Below are 17981 nucleotides of genomic sequence, written 5' to 3'. Positions count from 1 at the left end.
CCCAAGACGATGGTAGCCCACCTCTTGCATCAGAATCATCTGGATATGAGACATGGAGTAAAAGGAGACCATTCTGGATCTTTAAGATTTGAGTGCCCCACTGGATGTTGGATTTCCATGTGGCCTGTAGCCCCTGTGTTTCAGCCAATTTCTCCCATTTGGCATGGCTGTATTTACCCAATTCCTATACCCTCATTGTATCTGGGAAGTAACTAACGTGCTTTTGGTTTTACAGGCTCATAGGTGGAAGAGACTTGCCTTGTCTCAGATGAGACTTTGGACTATGGACTTTTGAGTTAATGCTGAAATGAGTTAAGACTTTGAAGGACTGTTGGGAAGGCATGATTGTGTTTTGAAATATGAGGACATGAGATATGGGAGGGGTTAGGGTGGAATAATATGGTTTGCCTCTGTGGCCCACCCAAATCTCATCTTAAATTGTACTCCCATAATTCTCACATGTTGTGGGAGGAACCTGGTGGGAGTTAATTAAATCATGTGGTGGTTTCCCCCACACTGTTCTCATGGTAGTAAGTCAGTTTCATGAGATCTGATGGTTTGATAAGGGGAAACCCATTTTCCTTGGCTCTCATTCTCCCTCTTGCTGCCACCTCGTGAGATGTGCCTTTTACCATCCACCATGATTGTGAGGCCTCCCCAGCCAGGTGGAACTGTAAGTCCAGTAAACCTCTTTGTTTTGTAAATTGCCCAGTCTTGGGTATGTCTTTATCAGCAATGGGAAAATGAACTAATACCGTTTGATATTTTAGCAACATTCTATATCTACAACTAAGCCTTTCTATGAAAGTCAAATATTGCTATAGAGAAGGTGGCTAAATCAATGCTATTTAGAAATCCTAAACAAATCTCTATCAGGAGAAATTACTTTTTAGGCTAAGTGACTTTCAAGTAATGGTTTCTTTATAATGAAACTGATAAGCATTTTACCACAGAGTGTGATTGCTTCTAAACTGCTGAATAGATAAAAAGTGTTTTCATTTGTTTTTAAAAAATATTATCTCTAAGTTCATATTTCTTTGAAGACAGATGTGGAAGTCCTCATTGCCTTACAACATAACCCCAGATGACATCACAGGTACTGATGACACTGTCATTATTTAGCTAGATCACTTCATGCCCTTGCAGATTGATAAAATCACCATAGGAAGTAGAATTCCATAGTTCAAACTGAAAAGCAAAATATAGAAAGTAAAAATAAATAAGGAAAACAGCCCCAGCAGTAATGATTAAGTTTGGCAATAGAAATGTGCTGTCCTCAGACTCTAAATACATGTTATATAAGTATATTATACTGCCAAAAGATTGCTACAAGGCACAAGGAGTTACACTGAACATCTAAGGACATTAGCATTGGCTGTTCCAATGCACTAGGGGATGGATTAGCATCACTGTTGATGTGTACAATTATGAAATTGTCTCAGTGAGAATGAGATCTGGAGACATAATTTAAGAAATAATTCTAATTGTTTTCAATGAGTAGTTTATCATTATAATTGTAACTGTTATTATGAAACTATTCAGTTGTTACTGATAGTTTTTTTTTTTTTTCCTCTTAGAAATAGATGTATATTGATATAGATGGCTATGTCCTAACTGTTCTGGTAAATACCAGGGCCACATCTTGCCAGAATGCAAATCTTGCTTGGTTTTTGGTTCCCTGACTATGAAAAGGAAGTAGATTGGATCTACAGCTCTAAGTGCAGATGGAACATACTAACTGCTAGAAATGTCTACTTCTGTATTCCATGCATTTCTGAGACATTTTATTCATCTCAAGATATAGTTGTGCTGCCACTTGATTTGTTTTTACTCTAGTGCTGCTGAATTCTTGAATTTCTAGTCTCTGAATATACACAGAAAAAAATTACTGCTCTGGTGGGCTCAGATCATTTGTTCTCTTACAAATGGAGCATGGCTATGCAGAAGGTATAGTCCATGGATTCTACGTATTGAAGCACACAGTGGGAAAGACAGTGTTTTACTTCTCTTTATGGGTACATATCTTGCTGTTTTCACCTCCAAATATCTTGATAAAATAATATATTAGAACATATTGCAGAACTGCTGATTTCCTAATCTGCAATATATAAATTTAACATTTTTTAAACAAAATAGTTAATTTATGACTTATTTATAGTTATCCAAGATTGATGTTCAGTGATTCTTTTTTAACATTTTTAATTATTTGAAGTCAGTTATCTCAAGACTATTCTAGAATAATTAGGATGGAAACGAATTAGATGGTTCTGTGTCAATTTCAACTTTAATATTCAATATATTCCAAGATGATTCCTTGTGCATTTTCGAAATCCGATAAAAATGTGTCTATTTTAGTCCTTTGGCACCACTTTTCTTCAGTACATTTTAGTTTGTTTTAAGTTGATGATTAGCATGAGTAACAAAGGAACAACATTCCTCCTGAGAGCCTGGGCCACCTTAGGGAAAATCACGGGTAAGTTTGGAAGACGTAAATCATCACCCTTACTTTCACATTACGAAAGTATCTCTTTGCTATATAAATTTTCACTTTTTCAACACCAAGACCAGTCTAATGGTTATATACATGTAAATATATAAACACATAACTGTGTTTTACTTAATCCAGAAATTTCCATAAACAAACATGCTCCACAGAAAGGAAACATTTCAAGTTATCTAAAATAATTTACCCCTGCATTTTCTAGACAGAAATTAATGATAGTAATGCCTATTACCATCTGCCTTATAGATCCTTTGGTGATCTAATTTTACAGAAAATAAATACACTTACCACTGAAAAAAACATTTTTTAAAGGACATTTTCTTCCTGTCCATTAGGAAGTTTAAAATTTCTAAGATAAATAAAATAAGAAGTTCATTTTCCTTAACCAGGTCATTAAGAAAATATGAAGAAGAACAAGACAAGACACAAATATTGTTTCATTATATGAACCTATCACAATAATTTGTTTTAGCATTTTTTACATATACTTATTAATATTTGACTATGGTTAAAACATGAATTGTGTACTTCTATGAGTCAAAGATGACTGATTGATTTCCTTACTTAGATGAATCCTAGTTATTTTGAAACTTGTTTAGATAAAAATAATTTTCCAGTGAGACGATTTTATAAGTGTCGTACAAGTCGGTTGAACCTCAGTTAACTACTCTTTTGACTTTAATTTTAGAAAATGGACAGTAGTTTATGCCAAAAATTATTCTGTTCACGATTATCTGGTATGAGCCTCAACAAATTAAAATTGAGGAGATTTATAGAATGTAACTAAGTCGAGATTCTCAAGTGGGAATCAAACTCCTGATTGCATACGATTCTGTATGTCCTTAATTAAAGTGATTAGCAACACTGTTTTAAATAGAATCTCCCCGTACCTCCTCTTTGAGCTCTTCCAGCCTCATCGTCCACACTGTGCTCTGTGTATCCAATCACCTGTCAGACTGCCTCCACTCTTCCCTCTCTGTGCACCTTCAGCTTCTGCACATAAGAAACCCTCTTTCTGGAATGTGTGTTTTCTGTTTTCATCTCTTCACTGTAAAACTACTATCTCCATTAAGCCTTTTCTTATTTATTTTAATTTAGTTCTATTTAATCCAGTATTCTATGCCTTGCACAGAATCTTGCACAAAATGGATTGGCTTTTCCCAATCAGTTGAGATTTCTCTCTCCATTGACTTCCTGTGTCAGTTGATTCATTTTGATTTATATTTATAATATAATGGACCGTGTTTTAGTTGTTTGTACACACAAAAGAAATGTGTTTAGTCCATCTTTATATTTTCTATAATGGTTAATATATCTTGCTGACTTTTTGGAAATATGTCCTTAGTTTCTACATACATTCCACAGATAGCTTTCATTTATAGATATTTAAATTGCTGATTGAAGCATATGTTGCATCAGATAAATTATTGTTTGTTAAATGGATATGATAAAAGTCCCAACAGTCAGTGGCAATCCTACCTTTTGTTGTCATGCTTAGAGAATGTTACTGTCAATTTCAAAGAATATCTGGAATGTCTTATTTACATTTCCCACATTCTCTCAATTGACTGAAAGATGTTTGGATCTCACCAGGTCTCATGATACATTTTACAAACTCCTTTGCTAAAAGGCATCAGTCTTACAATTTAGTATTTCTAAATTCTTGCAATGGTCACCTAAGGATCATTATAATTATATAGAAACTTAGAAATACGATTTTAGAAATAAACTAAAAATAAAATATAACTGAGGATCACTGTAGTTATATTATATAGTTATATAACTAAGGATCACTATGTATTATCTAAGGATTACTATAATTATATATAAAAATTTAGAAATATATTTTTAGAAATATAATTTTAGAAAAACCTGTAACTAAATATAAAAATTTTAGAAATATAACTTTAATGCCATGTATATTGAAAAGTATATTTCTCTAAATTTCTCACAGTGGGCTAATCTAAAGATCACTCTGTATTATATGTATGTTGATACTATACACTATCAATATCTATATATATATTACACACCATTACTACATACACTCTTAGTATATAGTTATAAATATATACAACGTATGTAATTATAGAGCAGCCTATAATTTCCTTCATCTCCCTAGTACTTTTCATCTTGCTTGTTATGCTTTCACAAACAAACAAAAAACCATGTAGCTTCCCAAACTCACTATGCTCTTCCAAGCCTTCATCATCTAGAAAACACGTTATTCTCTGCCTCTGGATATTCTCTCCCCCATTTAGCCATTATATGGGCAATTTTTCCATTTTTGTTTGTTTGTTTTGTTAGCTGATCATCTCAAATGGTTACCCCTGGTGTAAAGATATTACTCAACTCTCTCATTGGACAAGAGGGTGTTTTTTTCTGCTTGGATTACACATTGTATTGCATATCAGTTACTTTATTTTTCAATTTGTTGGGTGCCAGCTGCTGGAAATTGCTTTGGCCCTTCCATAAGCCCTTTTTATCACATCTTCAAATTTTGGAGAATGTCTCATATGTACATGTATAGTATATATATTATTATATAATATTATTTGAATAGGTTTATAAATAGATCATTTTGCCATGACACAGAAAAGCCTGATTACATATATTTTTTTCTTTCTGGGAAGAAATCAATTCAAATTTTATATTATATTAAATTTCATAATTTATTGATTATATTTTAAAAAATATCTTTTCATTTGAGATCATAGAGGAAATACAAAAGTCATTCAACTCCCAGAATAGTGTCTAACCCAAGTTATTCATGAACATTTTAACTTAATCTCACAATCAAAAAGAGTAGAATTTGCTTCTAGTCTCCTGTTGAAATGGCAGTGCTCTGTGGAAGTCACAGATTATGGTTTTTAATGCCATGTGTACATCTAGCTGCAAAGAAGGCTACAAAATGTAGTCTCTAACTTTAGTGAGATTTTATTACAGATATTACGGAAAGGAAAAATGAACATTGGAGAAAATTAGCAATAACTGCCACAGGGAGTAAATATTAGCATTTTAGCATTTTGTTTTTAGAGTGGTTGCGTACTTAATCTCTGTAATTCTAATTCTGAAAAAGGATCAGCTTAAATTTGGTTTATATTTCATCAATTCATTATTGGTAAGATTAAAATATTCTAACATTCCAAACACTTGCCTAATATAATTCTAAAATGCTTTAAATTATTATGTTAATTTTAACATTGATATTTAATTCCAACTTAATTTCTTTGATTTTTTTTCCTTTCTTTGGAAATCTCTATACTCCTAGCCAATTCTTTGATTTTACTCACTTTCTTGTATAGTGGGTTGTGTAGAAGGCTGCAACTCCTGAAGGAAAAGAGACTAGTTGTGCATTATTGACATTAGTTGTATAATAAAATCCAATCTTATAGGATGGGTCAAAAGTTTGAGGAAAAAAAGCTAATTAAATATACAAATAACGTGTCCTCCAATTTACCGTTGTTAGATATACTTAGTTGGTCTAATTTCCTGCTCATCTCTTCTTGACATATAGTTACAGCGATGATATTTCAGCATCTGCTATAACAAATGATGCCATGAATCTGGAGTCAAGTTGCCTACATTCAAATCTTGACACTGTTAGAAGCTTTGTGAAATTCAGAAACTTACTCAGCTTCTTTCTCATGTTTATGTGTGTGTATGTGGATGTTCTGATCTGTCAAATGGAACTAAAACCAATAATTCTATGGTCCCTTTCATAGGAAATGTCCAGCATGGGCAAATCTGTAAAGGAAGCAAGTAGATTTGCGGTTGCTTAGGAATGGGTGCCGTGGGGAGCTGGAGTTAGGGGTGGGAGGAGGGGTTGATACATATAAGTTACATAGTTTTTTCTTTTTTTCTCTCTCTTTCTTTCTTTTTCTGTATTTTTTTTTTTTTTTTTTTTTTTGCAGGTGGAAGCCCTATTCTAGAATTAATTATGATAATAATACACCTAACTGTGAATTTACTAAAAACATTGCATTGAACACTTCAAAAGGTTGAATTGTATGGTATGTGTACTATTTCTCAATATATAGCTGTTAAAAATCAAATTTGTTTGCTTCTCATCTTATTGTGCCTCTTATATCAGTTTCATTGCAGGAGCAGCCTTTATTCTTGATGAACAGCCTTACTGCTCCTCCTGGACGTGACCTGTTGACTCCCACAGCTGTCCTCACTGGTGCTTTCTGTCTTACGTTAATTGCAGATACTCAATTTGTAAATCTTTGCATCCAGTTTCTAAGGTGCTATTTCTGTTCTGTTTTGTCCCAATTCAACTGTATTTTCATTTCTTGGTAACGTGCCAATCATATGATTACTTGATTAAGGTACCTGACCAATTGGTTCAATATCTCAGTCCTCATGTACAGCTTACTGAAGAGTGTGAAGGACAGAATTGGAGTTCTCTTGTAACATGAGGGTGGTTGGGGGATTGGAGGTCCATAGACTCTAATACATATGATATCAAGTGTTATCTCTACACATTGAACGAGGAATTTCATGCTCATTTACTTTTATTGATATTCTTAGGTACTATTTAAAGAGTTTATATTAATGTTTTGCAGGTATTGTAAAGTATCAAGAATATATCACCAAATCACATTTGTTATTTTCCAAATCTTCAACTTTAGGCTTTAAGCTAAAAATAAATTATAAAATTGGTTAGGAGAAAAAAAATTATAATTTGGTTGTTCCAACATTGGAAAGTTACTAAAAATTATTAAATACTTCCCTACCTGGTTGCATAAAATAAGATTTTCTTGGTAGTTCGGGAAATGATAATGAAATGTATAATACTTTAATTGGTTGAACCCATACATATCATTGCATAGTTATTTTCTCTCTAGCTAAATTTACCCTTCTTTTATTCATTCATTTAGTTATTCATTTATTCAATCAGTCGGTTCATAATGACTATTAAGCTTTGAATATGTGCAAAGCACTCTGATACATGTGAATAGATCACGGCCACTATGCTTGAGCTTGGGGGATGAATAATTAGTGAAAGCAATGTGGTAAATTCTAAAACAGAATTTTGTATTAAGTAAAAGAAAGAAAGACCTGTCATTTTCTCAGGCATCCAGTAAGATTCCACAATGCAATTTCCAAAAATGCAAGTTAGTTCAATGTGGTGGTTGATTCTGATGTCAACTCAACTGGTTTAAGGGATACACAGATAACTGGTAAAGTATCATTTATTCTCAATTATTGCATTAGTTATTCTCAATGTTTCAGCAGGCAGTGAGTCTGTCTGTTGATTCGCTGAAGGGAAACTTTGGTGGTTTGGCGTTTGATTAGAATGATTAAACTGACCTGGGCATGTCTGTGAAGGTATTTCTGGAGGTGATCTGAATGGGGAAGGTGGTGGTCTGAGTGGAGAAGAACTGCTCTCAATGTGGGCTGGTGCCATGCAATTGGATGGGAACCTGGATGGAACAACAACAAAACAATAATCATAAGGGAAGGAAGACTGAATTCTTTTTTACTGATACACTGATAAATAACAGTTGTATGTATTTATGGAGTACATGTAATATTTTAATACAAGCATACAATGTGTAATGATCAAATCAGGGTAATTGGGATATCCATCATCTCAAGCATTTATCATTCCTTTGAATTTGGAACATTCTAATTCCATTCCCCTACTTATTTGAATCATTGCTGACTATAGTCACTCTATTGTGCTACCAACTGTATTTTCATGCCTGTTAACAATCTCTCTATATTGTCTCCACTTCCTCACTACCCTTCCCAGGCTCTCATGACCATCACTCTAAGCTCTGTCTCTATGAGATAAAGTTATTTAGCGCCTACAAGTGAGCGAAAACATGTGATATTTGTCTTTCTGTGCCAGGCTTATTTCACTTAACATAATGTCCATCCAGTTCCTCAATGTTGTTGCAAATGACAGATTTTCTTAATTTTTATAGCTAAATATTATTCCTTTGTGTATATATACCACATTCTCTTTATCCATTCATCTGTTGGTGGACACTTAAGTTGATCACATAACTTGGCTATTGTGAATAGTGCTGAAATAAACATAATAGGGCAGATTTTTTTTGATAAACCAATTTTCTTTGTTTTGGGTATATGCCCAGCAGTGGGATTACTAGATTCTATACTAGTTCTATTTTTATTTTTTGAGGAACATCCACCCTGTCCTTCATAGTGGCTCTACTACTGTGGTGGTACACCAACTATTTTGTGTTGAAGTTCCCACCAACAGCATCTGAAGGCTCCTCTTCCTCCACATTCTCACCAGCATCCATTATTGCCTGTCTTTTTGATAAAAGACATTTTAAACTGGGGCGAGATGACAAAAGTTTCTTGAGTAAAACCTCAGAAGCAGCAGGCATCCAGAGCAAAAATGGACAAATGAGATCACATCAAGCTGAAAAGCTTCTGTACAGCAAACAATCAACAAAGTGAAGAAACAACCCACAGCATGGGAGAAGATATTTGAAAACTACCCATCTCACAAGAGAATAATAGCCAGAATATATAAAGAACATAATCACCTGAATAGCAAAGAAATAATAATAATAATTTAATTAAAAATGGCAAAGTATATGAATAGACTTTTATAAAAAGAAGACACACAAATGGCCAACAGGTATATAAAAAGTGCTAAACATCTCTAGTCATTGGAGAAATACCAATCAAAACCACAGTAAGATATCACCTCACTCCAGGAAAGTGAGCTATTGTCCTCCATCTTCTAGAGCCAGAATACCCTTCTTCTCCTAGCCCTTGGCTATCAGAACACCAGGTTCCTCCAGATTTTGGAATCCAGGGCTCTCTCCAGGGACCAACTGCTCCCAATCCAACTCCACCCTCTCAAGCCTTCAGCCTTTAATTCTATCTGTTCCCTGGGTTCTGAAGCCTTTGGACTTGGACTCAGCCGCACTCCTGGCTTCTTTGTCTCCAGTTTGTAGATGGCCTAATGTGGGACTTCTCAGCTTCCACAATGCTATGGGGCAGTGCCCCTAATAAATCCCCTCCTATATATGTCTCTATGTATATATTCTGTCAGCTCTGTTTCTCTGGAAAGTCCTGATTACACCATTGAGTATAATCCCACCTATATTGAGTGAATACCATTTCTGTCAGACTGTGATAGGTCTTAAAGACAACACATGCTCATTGCCTTCTGGGAACTCACAGATTAATAGGGAAACAAATCTTTGGCCTTCCCTGTGGTACCATAACTGTGGGAATGTTAACAAGGCCGAAGCGGAATATGAAGAAGAAATAAATAAATTGACAGCTGTTTTCTTGATGACAGAAATGTTGTATTGGACTTTGAGGATTGAGTGGTTTTCTAAAGTGTCATGGCACCTTTGTAGCATAATCCAGTCAAAGGAAATAACATGCATGAAGACATATCTGCAAAGAAGAATTGACAAACCTTCTGTTTAACATGATAGCCATAGAAGGTGAACAAGAAGATTCACCAAGGAGAGGACTAGGGAATTGCACAAGGGATATGTGTTAATCCTTTCTCATGTGGCTCATAAAGACGTACCCGAGACTGTGCAATTTAAAAGGACATAGATTTAATGGACTCACCGTTCCACATGGCTGGGGAGGCCTCACAGTCATGTTGGAAGGTGAACGAGGAGCAAAGTCACGTCTTATATGGTGGCAGGCAAGAGAGCTTTTGTAGGGGAACTCCCCTTTATAAGAACATCAGATCTCATGAGACTTATTCACTATCATAAGAACAGCACATAAAAGACGCATCTCCATGATTCAGTTACCTCCCACCAGGTCCCTGCTACAGCAAGATGTGACTAGGGCGGGGACACAGCCAAACCATATCAGGATAGAAAAAAATAGATATTTAAAATATAATTAGAGTATTTTACCAAATCTAGGAAAGTCTTCAGAATCATTAATATGTTTTAGAAAATGTATACCATGTAATTTGATTGGGGTTAATTGCTAATATTATAAAAATGAGAGAATGAATTGAATTTGTAGTTTTCCAGATAAAATATTTTGAGATTATGTATTAGTATAGTTACACGAGGGCATGGAGAAGAAAATGCAGAGTTTGAAAAATTGTTTTTAAAAAATAGAATGGATGCGATGTGATGACTAATTGAACTTTGGGAATGAGGTATTTATGTTACTTATTTACCTTGGTAAATTGAGTTAGTGATTAATTTTATCAGACCTGTCTGTACTAAATGGTGAGCAGTGTGTGAAATTCTGCAGTTACAGGACTGTATAAAATAGATTCTCGTTCAATTCTAATAGAAAAAGAAACATGAACTAACTTTCTGAAAAAACTCTAAAACTATGTAAAAGCATAGAGCCTGGGGTGCGGTGGGGGCCCCAAGCCTGTAATCCCAGCCACTTTGGAGCCGAGACGGGCGGATCACGAAGGTCAGGAGATCGAGACCCAAATCTGGCTAACACGTGAAACCCCGGTCCCTCTACTAAAAAAATACAAAAAAGTAGCCGGGGCGGTGGCGGCGCCTGTAGTCCCAGGCTACTCGGGGAAGGGCTGAGGCTAAGAAAATGCGTGGAACCCAGGAGCGGACTTGGCAGTCGAGCTGAGATCGAACCACTGCCACTCCCAGCTGGGTGGGCAGAGTGCATCTCAAAAAAAAAAAAATAAAAAAAAAAAAAAAAAAAAAAAAAAAAAAAAAGAACAAAAAAAAAAAAAAAAAAAAAAAAGAAAAAAAAAAAAAAAAAAAAAAAAAAAAAAAAAAAAAAAAAAAAAAAAAAAAACAAAAAAAAAAAAAAAAAAAAAAAAAAATAAAAAAAAATCTTCACACCGTTCTAATCCCATCATCACTACTGGAAGAAAAAAAAAAAAAAAAAAAAAAAAAAAAAAGAGCATAGAACCTTTGAAATGCAGAAGGAGCCTGGAGAAGGAGAGAAACCTGGAAGACTGGAAGACTTCCCAGAGAACACTCACATTAATTTTATAGAGTAATAGGAAACCTCAAGGTGAACATAAGAGAAGAGTGGATAGGATGGTCATCTTAGCAACAAACACACCAAATGTTATGAGGTGTCTGGACTACAACTAGAAGATGTGCAAACTGCAGGCAGAAAATGGCTAGAGTTGATTCCAGGGAAGTAGGTAGCGGTCCAAAGGCATTCATATAACGTGTTGAGTAGTTTGCCATTCATCTTCTACAAGACGGTGACAAGTGAGAGGTCTGTGTGTGTTTGTGTGTGTGTGTGTGTTTAAGGAAAATGGCATGGTTAGTTTCATGTTTTAGATTACCTGACTGATTCTATTAAGAACTGATTTCAGAACTACAAGAATGAAAACATGCACTTCAAGAGAAAAGATTTTCGGAAGTGTTATATAGCAGGCCATGAAACAAGATTCCTGTTTCCTTGGAGGTTTGACTGACAGGGCAGTGCCATTAAGTGAGAGAGACAACATATGATGGTTCATCGTCATGTATTGAACCAGCTTATGGTTCAATCTACTTAGATTATAGATTTAAAGATTGCAACTGGGTCTGGCTCTTTGCTGAATGGGTGCAGCAGAAGAAAAGCATTTAAATATGTTGCTTTTTTTTTTTTTCTTTTTCCTAGATTGATGGCTGAATTCTGAATGAAATGAGATGAGGAAGAAACATAAATTTTTAAAAACAGAGAAATACAGAAGTGAAAGGTGTCTATGAAGGTTATAAGATATGGCATGTATATGAGGCATTGCTTGAGAAAATAACCCTGGCAAGAAATGGTGCTGGAAAGCTACATGAAAGAAACAAAGAAATAACTTTTTGATTTATAAGGCTGAGCAGTTTCAAATGACAATAGGCTATGTATGACCCTAAAAGAGAAGCAGAAGTCTTGATCACATATTAATTGATTGATTGATTGCATTGATTAATTGATTGACAGCATTTACTGTGCGCTTACAGTACAACCACTGTTTGGCAGGGAATGTGTTCAGAACCAGAAAGTCCTCGGTGAGCAAAGACTAAATGTTGTTAGGTTTAGTATTTTAAGTGTGTGTGCCACATCAGTGATGAAATCTTTCAAGATGATGACAAGTAGTTTTCAAAGGTCTTCAATCCATAGGTTTGAGTGATATGATAATTGAGGTGAATATAATAGAGAAATGAGAAAGAATGATAGTATACATAGACTGCATGAGACTCAAAGGAATACAAGTTTTCAAAGTTACTAGATGTGTATTGATTTGGTGTAGTTTCAGCCGGTTTGCCATCCTAGCCCTGAATTGTCTTGGGTGGAAGTAGGCTATGGAGTCAATGGGGTGTCTCCTCCCTCCTCCAGAGACTATGACTGCTATGTGTCTGCTATGCATCTAGTCACTCATATATTCAATTACAGATTATTTTAAATTCTGTGTACTGGAAAGATTTGGAATTCATTAAAGGATTCCTAAACATTTTAATTTTTGGTGGATTTTCCAAATTTTTTTTTAATGAGGAAAACTCAAAATACTTTTGACTATTAAAAAATGTCCCCATACATGACGCTCTGACCTTTGTTTTTAATTATTTGTGATTTGAAATTGATTGTAGCAATGCTGTAGCATAATAGCTGAAACTCTATCCTGACAGCCTCTTCTATGCCACAAACAGATTTAATATCTTCTTTCTTGGGTTTCTAATAAGATATCAGCACTTTTGAGTCTTAAGATACTCTGCATTTAGAATACTCTGCTTTTAATCGAGTAATTTCTGTTTCCCTTTTCTCCATGATCACCCTTCCAGCTCACTCATCACATAGGATAACTCTAAACTTCTTGATGGCAAGGACTGTATTTGCCTTGATGACAAGTCTGAGATCTTTGAGTCTCTGCCTACAGTAACTCAAATAAACATCTATTATATAGATCTTTATGTTAAATTTTTTGAAAAGAAAGAAAAATAAAAGCAACATATTTTGACAATATTGTACATGTTTTCTCCAATCATTCTTAAATTTAAGTGGTATACTGGTATACTATTTAATAATTTCATTAAACTCTTGATTTGATAACAGGTGACCAGAGTAATTCCTTTAGAAAATCAGATGCCAGTAGAGTTTTTGGAAGACTATTTAACAGAAATATCTTAAAGCTATCTTCTTCACAAATTGTCACCTGCTATTACAAACTTCCTATTGAGGTATCTGTATCAAACCATGCTGGCTAGCTCCTAGAGTACTATCTAAAATGATAAATATTAACTGTGCGTTTATTATGCATTCAAACATCCATGTCTTTAAAATCTAAATCTGTCACTGAGACATGTTTCCATCTTTTTAAGAGAAATTAAGCAAAGCTGTATGTTTTTCACATGTGTACCAGAGCTGCCCTTCACATGTAAGGTAACTATATAACCATCAGTAATCTGTCTTAGGAAGGACCATTATTTCCTTTTATATTCCAGAAACAATAATGCCAGCTCATAGTCTATATAACTGAGAGGAGTTCCATCCTCTCCCACATCTATGTGAGCATCCTACTGACTTCTCCATTTGGCTGAAGGTCTCAACTCCTCTGTCATTCTTGTGGTTCTTTTGTCCTCAATTCTTTATGCTATTCTCACTGCTTCTTTTCTAATTTAAAGAAACCAAGATTCGTTTCTGAACCCTCAAAATACTTTACAAAAGCGTGTGTTGATTTAACAGGCTTTGCTGTAGCTTGAGGGTGATATAAGATAATTTTATCAAGCGAAAGGGTAGCAAACATAAGTACCAGAGACAGTAGCTATGCACTTCCTGAAAGCTTCTTAGGGATGAGCCCCCGCTCAGTAACTCCGCCCACCATGTTGCTGAGGACCTCTGCTCCCCCACGCTGAAATCCATGTCTGTTTTTTGATAACCAAATAGAGCATACAGAATTGTTTGGGGGCATCTGTTTCTCCAAACAAGAAAATATCATCATCTAAAATTGAATTTTGGTATGCACTTTTAGCAACAAAAAAACTTAGAGAAACCTTTGAAATTTCAGTTTTGCTTAGAGGATGTCAAACATGCAGAATGAAATTCTTAAGCAGAGGTGATGAGCTGAGAGGTCTTTGCAAGTGGAGAGCATTTCCTAAGCAGGATCCCAGCTCCCAACAGTGGCAGAAAGGCCCAGGCCACTCCACGCCTCCTCAACATGGCTGGTAGAAATCTCTCCTCTGCACACATGGTTATTAACATGGCTTCTTTCTGTATGTGTCTGAGATTATGTCACAATCAGAAAAATGAAGCAATGGGCCAAAGGATGTACTTTTTCACTTAAAATACATTGTGATTATTTTGAAATGCTAATGAATTTTAAACATCTTCTTTAATGTTGTATTTCCCTTGGCACAGATAAACATTGCTCATCAAAAAATAGTCAATCATATAAGGTGTGAGTTTAGAAATAAGATCTTAGTTTGTCCATTTGTCAGTTTTTCTATGTATTTATCTAGCTCTTATCACCATGGTAACTGTGCATCTCTGGGGTGCATATCCAATCTAAAGCTTCCATTCAAGCCTCTTCCTCATTGCTTTACTTCTGCTGATTTCCATAGAGTTGGGTATTTTCAATGTATACTTCTTACATCTCCTGGCTGGATCCACAGAAGGTGAGTTTAAAAACTCTAAACTGCACCGAGGCAGCTCTAACTCAGTGTTAGAGCGTGATGCTAATAAAAAATCTAAGCTGCAATGTGAATATAAACTTAGAGGTTAATAAAGCTAGACAAACATAAGTTTGCGTGAGCAAGATATTGATTTACTTTTTAAATGGTTCCAGAGCTTGAAAATCAAATGTTTAGGAACTTGTCATTTCCTAAACACTCACTGTTTCTTAAAATGAAAGGGCATTTGACGTTTTGTCCAAAGTCTTCTTAAAGGATAGACAGAAAACTTGTTTTATTTCTCAGAAAGTGAATCAATAGTTTTCTTTTAAAATCAAGGCTCCTGTTATAGAGGAATTTCATATCAGCACTTACAGATGTGAAGAGGTATCCTCTATGGTCTTAGAAAAGAGGGTGATGGGATTGTAGTTTGAGATCGAAAGAATAAGTTTAGAAAAATGTAATTGCAAAGTAATATACAACATCACTTTAATGGAAAAAGCAACAACAACAACAACAGAAGCAAATAAATCTGCGTGAGTTTGCCAGGAAGGTGTGACAGTTACCTCATAGACTATAATCAATATCTAAATACGAATATATCAGTCACTGATGGTGCTTGCAATCTATGAAAATATCTAAAAAGTTGAGTCAGAGAAGCAAAATACTGACATTGCCCATCCACAGAGGTTCAGGATAAATTATCTGTCCTGTGTTTGTGAGTTTTAATCTTTTATGTAAGAAGAATGAAGAAACACATTATCTCTTTTAATCTTAATGACATTAAACATCCATTTTTCACAACTAATTTTTATTGTTCTTAATCTTTCCTCCCTGAAATGAGGCCATATGATTTCCATATGTGATTTTTCTAGTTTGTAGATGAGGAATCAATTCAACAGCACAACCAGTTCACTTCTCACTGCAAATTCATATAGTGATTGTCTGGTTTTATGAAGCATTTCCCTGAGAAGTTTTAGTTAAACCTGCGTCATGGATAAGGATCACTCCTGGGCAAAGAAGTTTTAACTGAATAATGTTAATCCTGAATACAGGCCAATTTGGCAAGAAAGTTAAAGGCTGAGGGGACCAAATGGCTTTCCTAAGATTTCCCTTCTGATTTTTAAATGATTATTTGTAAAGTTCTGCGGACTTATACAAATGTAAAGCTAAAGAAAGGGACTAAAACATTTATATTGATTTGATTTAAAAGTGGAATGAATTTGCTCAAAGTCTTTGAGCTCAGGTGGGTGAATAGCTCCCCCATGCACAGATGTGACTTGGTTCCCTCACTTCCACCCTGGCAGGATCACCTGTTTCTTATTTCTTATTCAGAGCAACCCAGTGACATATGTATTTGTTTATTATTAGTATTGTGTTCCCTTTCTGCCTTCGACTCTGTGTTTATGTGAGAATTACCTGTAAAGGTAAACTGAGGTGTGAGCCGAACCGGGAACAAAGACACAAGGCAAATGGCAGTGAGAATAGCCTTTATTAGGACTCACGGGCGAGGTTCTTTGGTCCAAAGGCATGGGCCGAGGAAGTTGCGCTGAGGGAGGAGGGGAGGGGCTTTTTATAGCCCCAGAGGTAAGAAAGCTGGTTGTGCAAACAGGGCCTGGGGGGTCTTGAAACTACTAGGGCAGGAGTCGAGTAAGGGTCATGAGGAAGGGGTCTTTGGAAGCTGTTAACCGAAACTGCTGTTTACGAACTTGTGGAATGCAGGTGAGCTGCCGGTCATGGGGCGGGGTGGGGGAGGGGCGGGGCGCGGGGTTGCCGAACCGGAACTCTGACGCATGTAAGTCTGCGGGTGTGTACAAGGGTGAAGGGAGTCTTTAACAAAAGGCCTGCTACGCCAGGTAACGCCGCCATGTTCGGTCTAGATTCCTGGCCNGTCTTGAAACTACTAGGGCAGGAGTCGAGTAAGGGTCATGAGGAAGGGGTCTTTGGAAGCTGTTAACCGAAACTGCTGTTTACGAACTTGTGGAATGCAGGTGAGCTGCCGGTCATGGGGCGGGGTGGGGAGGGGGGGGGCGCGGGGTTGCCGAACCAGAACTCTGACGCATGTAAGTCTGCGGGTGTGTACAAGGGTGAAGGGAGTCTTTAACAAAAGGCCTGCTACGCCAGGTAACGCCGCCATGTTCGGTCTAGATTCCTGGCCTAACATTACCTAGGCAGATAGAAAACAGACCCTCCCTCAGGAGATAACTTCTCTCCCCTGTAGTTAATAGAATTTCTACTGGGATTAGCTACAAATGATATATGGGACACTCCTTAGTTTTATCTTCATATGGTAAGTGATATATCTGTATCTATATCTATATATACACACACACACAACATATACACATATGTGTGTATATGAATATATGTGTATATATATGTATGTATATGTATATTCACACACACACACATATATATAAGGGGGAATCATTGCATTGTTTTATGTGATTTTTAGGAAGTAATCTTTCTCATATCTGCATGAAGCAAGGTACCCCCTCTGAAGTTAGGTTCCTACTCTCCCAAAGGGATTGGGAGGTAAGGCAATCCTTTCCTTTATTCCTTGATTACATTCCAAAGGGATCGTTCCCGGGTCCTTGAGAAAAATATTCCTGGTTTGTGAAACAGTCAAGAAGCTTTTAAAGGTATTTGCATCTCAGAGGGGCAGATAAAAAAATTATAATTACGAGTTTTTGGAAATAAATGCTCTAAGAAAAGAATACAGGAAGAAAAGGCCCGTGGGGGTTCACCTGGATTCTGTAAGGGCTGGTAAGCGGGAGATCAGAGGCACAGAGGCAGGAAAATGCGTCTATGTTTAGTGAAGCGGAGGGAAAATTTAGGGCCTTGTTGGACAAGAGAAAAATGTGGATAGTCTTTCTTTAAAAGTCATTGTGAAAATCCTGCTTCCGTCAACCTTCCCAGACCCCAGAGAG

General features: G+C 36.0%; 1 long non-coding RNA gene across 2 annotated transcripts in view; it reads left to right on the top strand.

Annotated features, from left to right (window-relative positions):
- The first annotated feature begins 17108 nt into the window (after positions 1–17108).
- LOC108516950 (uncharacterized) overlaps positions 17109–17981 on the top strand; it is a 103103-nt gene continuing 102230 nt past the window's right edge. For both annotated transcript variants that reach the window (XR_001881953.1, XR_001881954.1), the window contains exon 1: positions 17109–17341. This is a non-coding gene — a long non-coding RNA (uncharacterized LOC108516950). The remainder of the gene's footprint in view (positions 17342–17981) is intronic.

This window comes from Rhinopithecus bieti, unplaced genomic scaffold, assembly GCF_001698545.2.
Source record: "Rhinopithecus bieti isolate Rb0 unplaced genomic scaffold, ASM169854v2 scaffold_39125, whole genome shotgun sequence".
Classification (NCBI taxonomy): domain Eukaryota; kingdom Metazoa; phylum Chordata; class Mammalia; order Primates; family Cercopithecidae; genus Rhinopithecus; species Rhinopithecus bieti.
The sequence above is the reverse complement of the archived record's forward strand: the minus strand, read 5'-3'. Positions and strand labels throughout refer to the sequence as shown.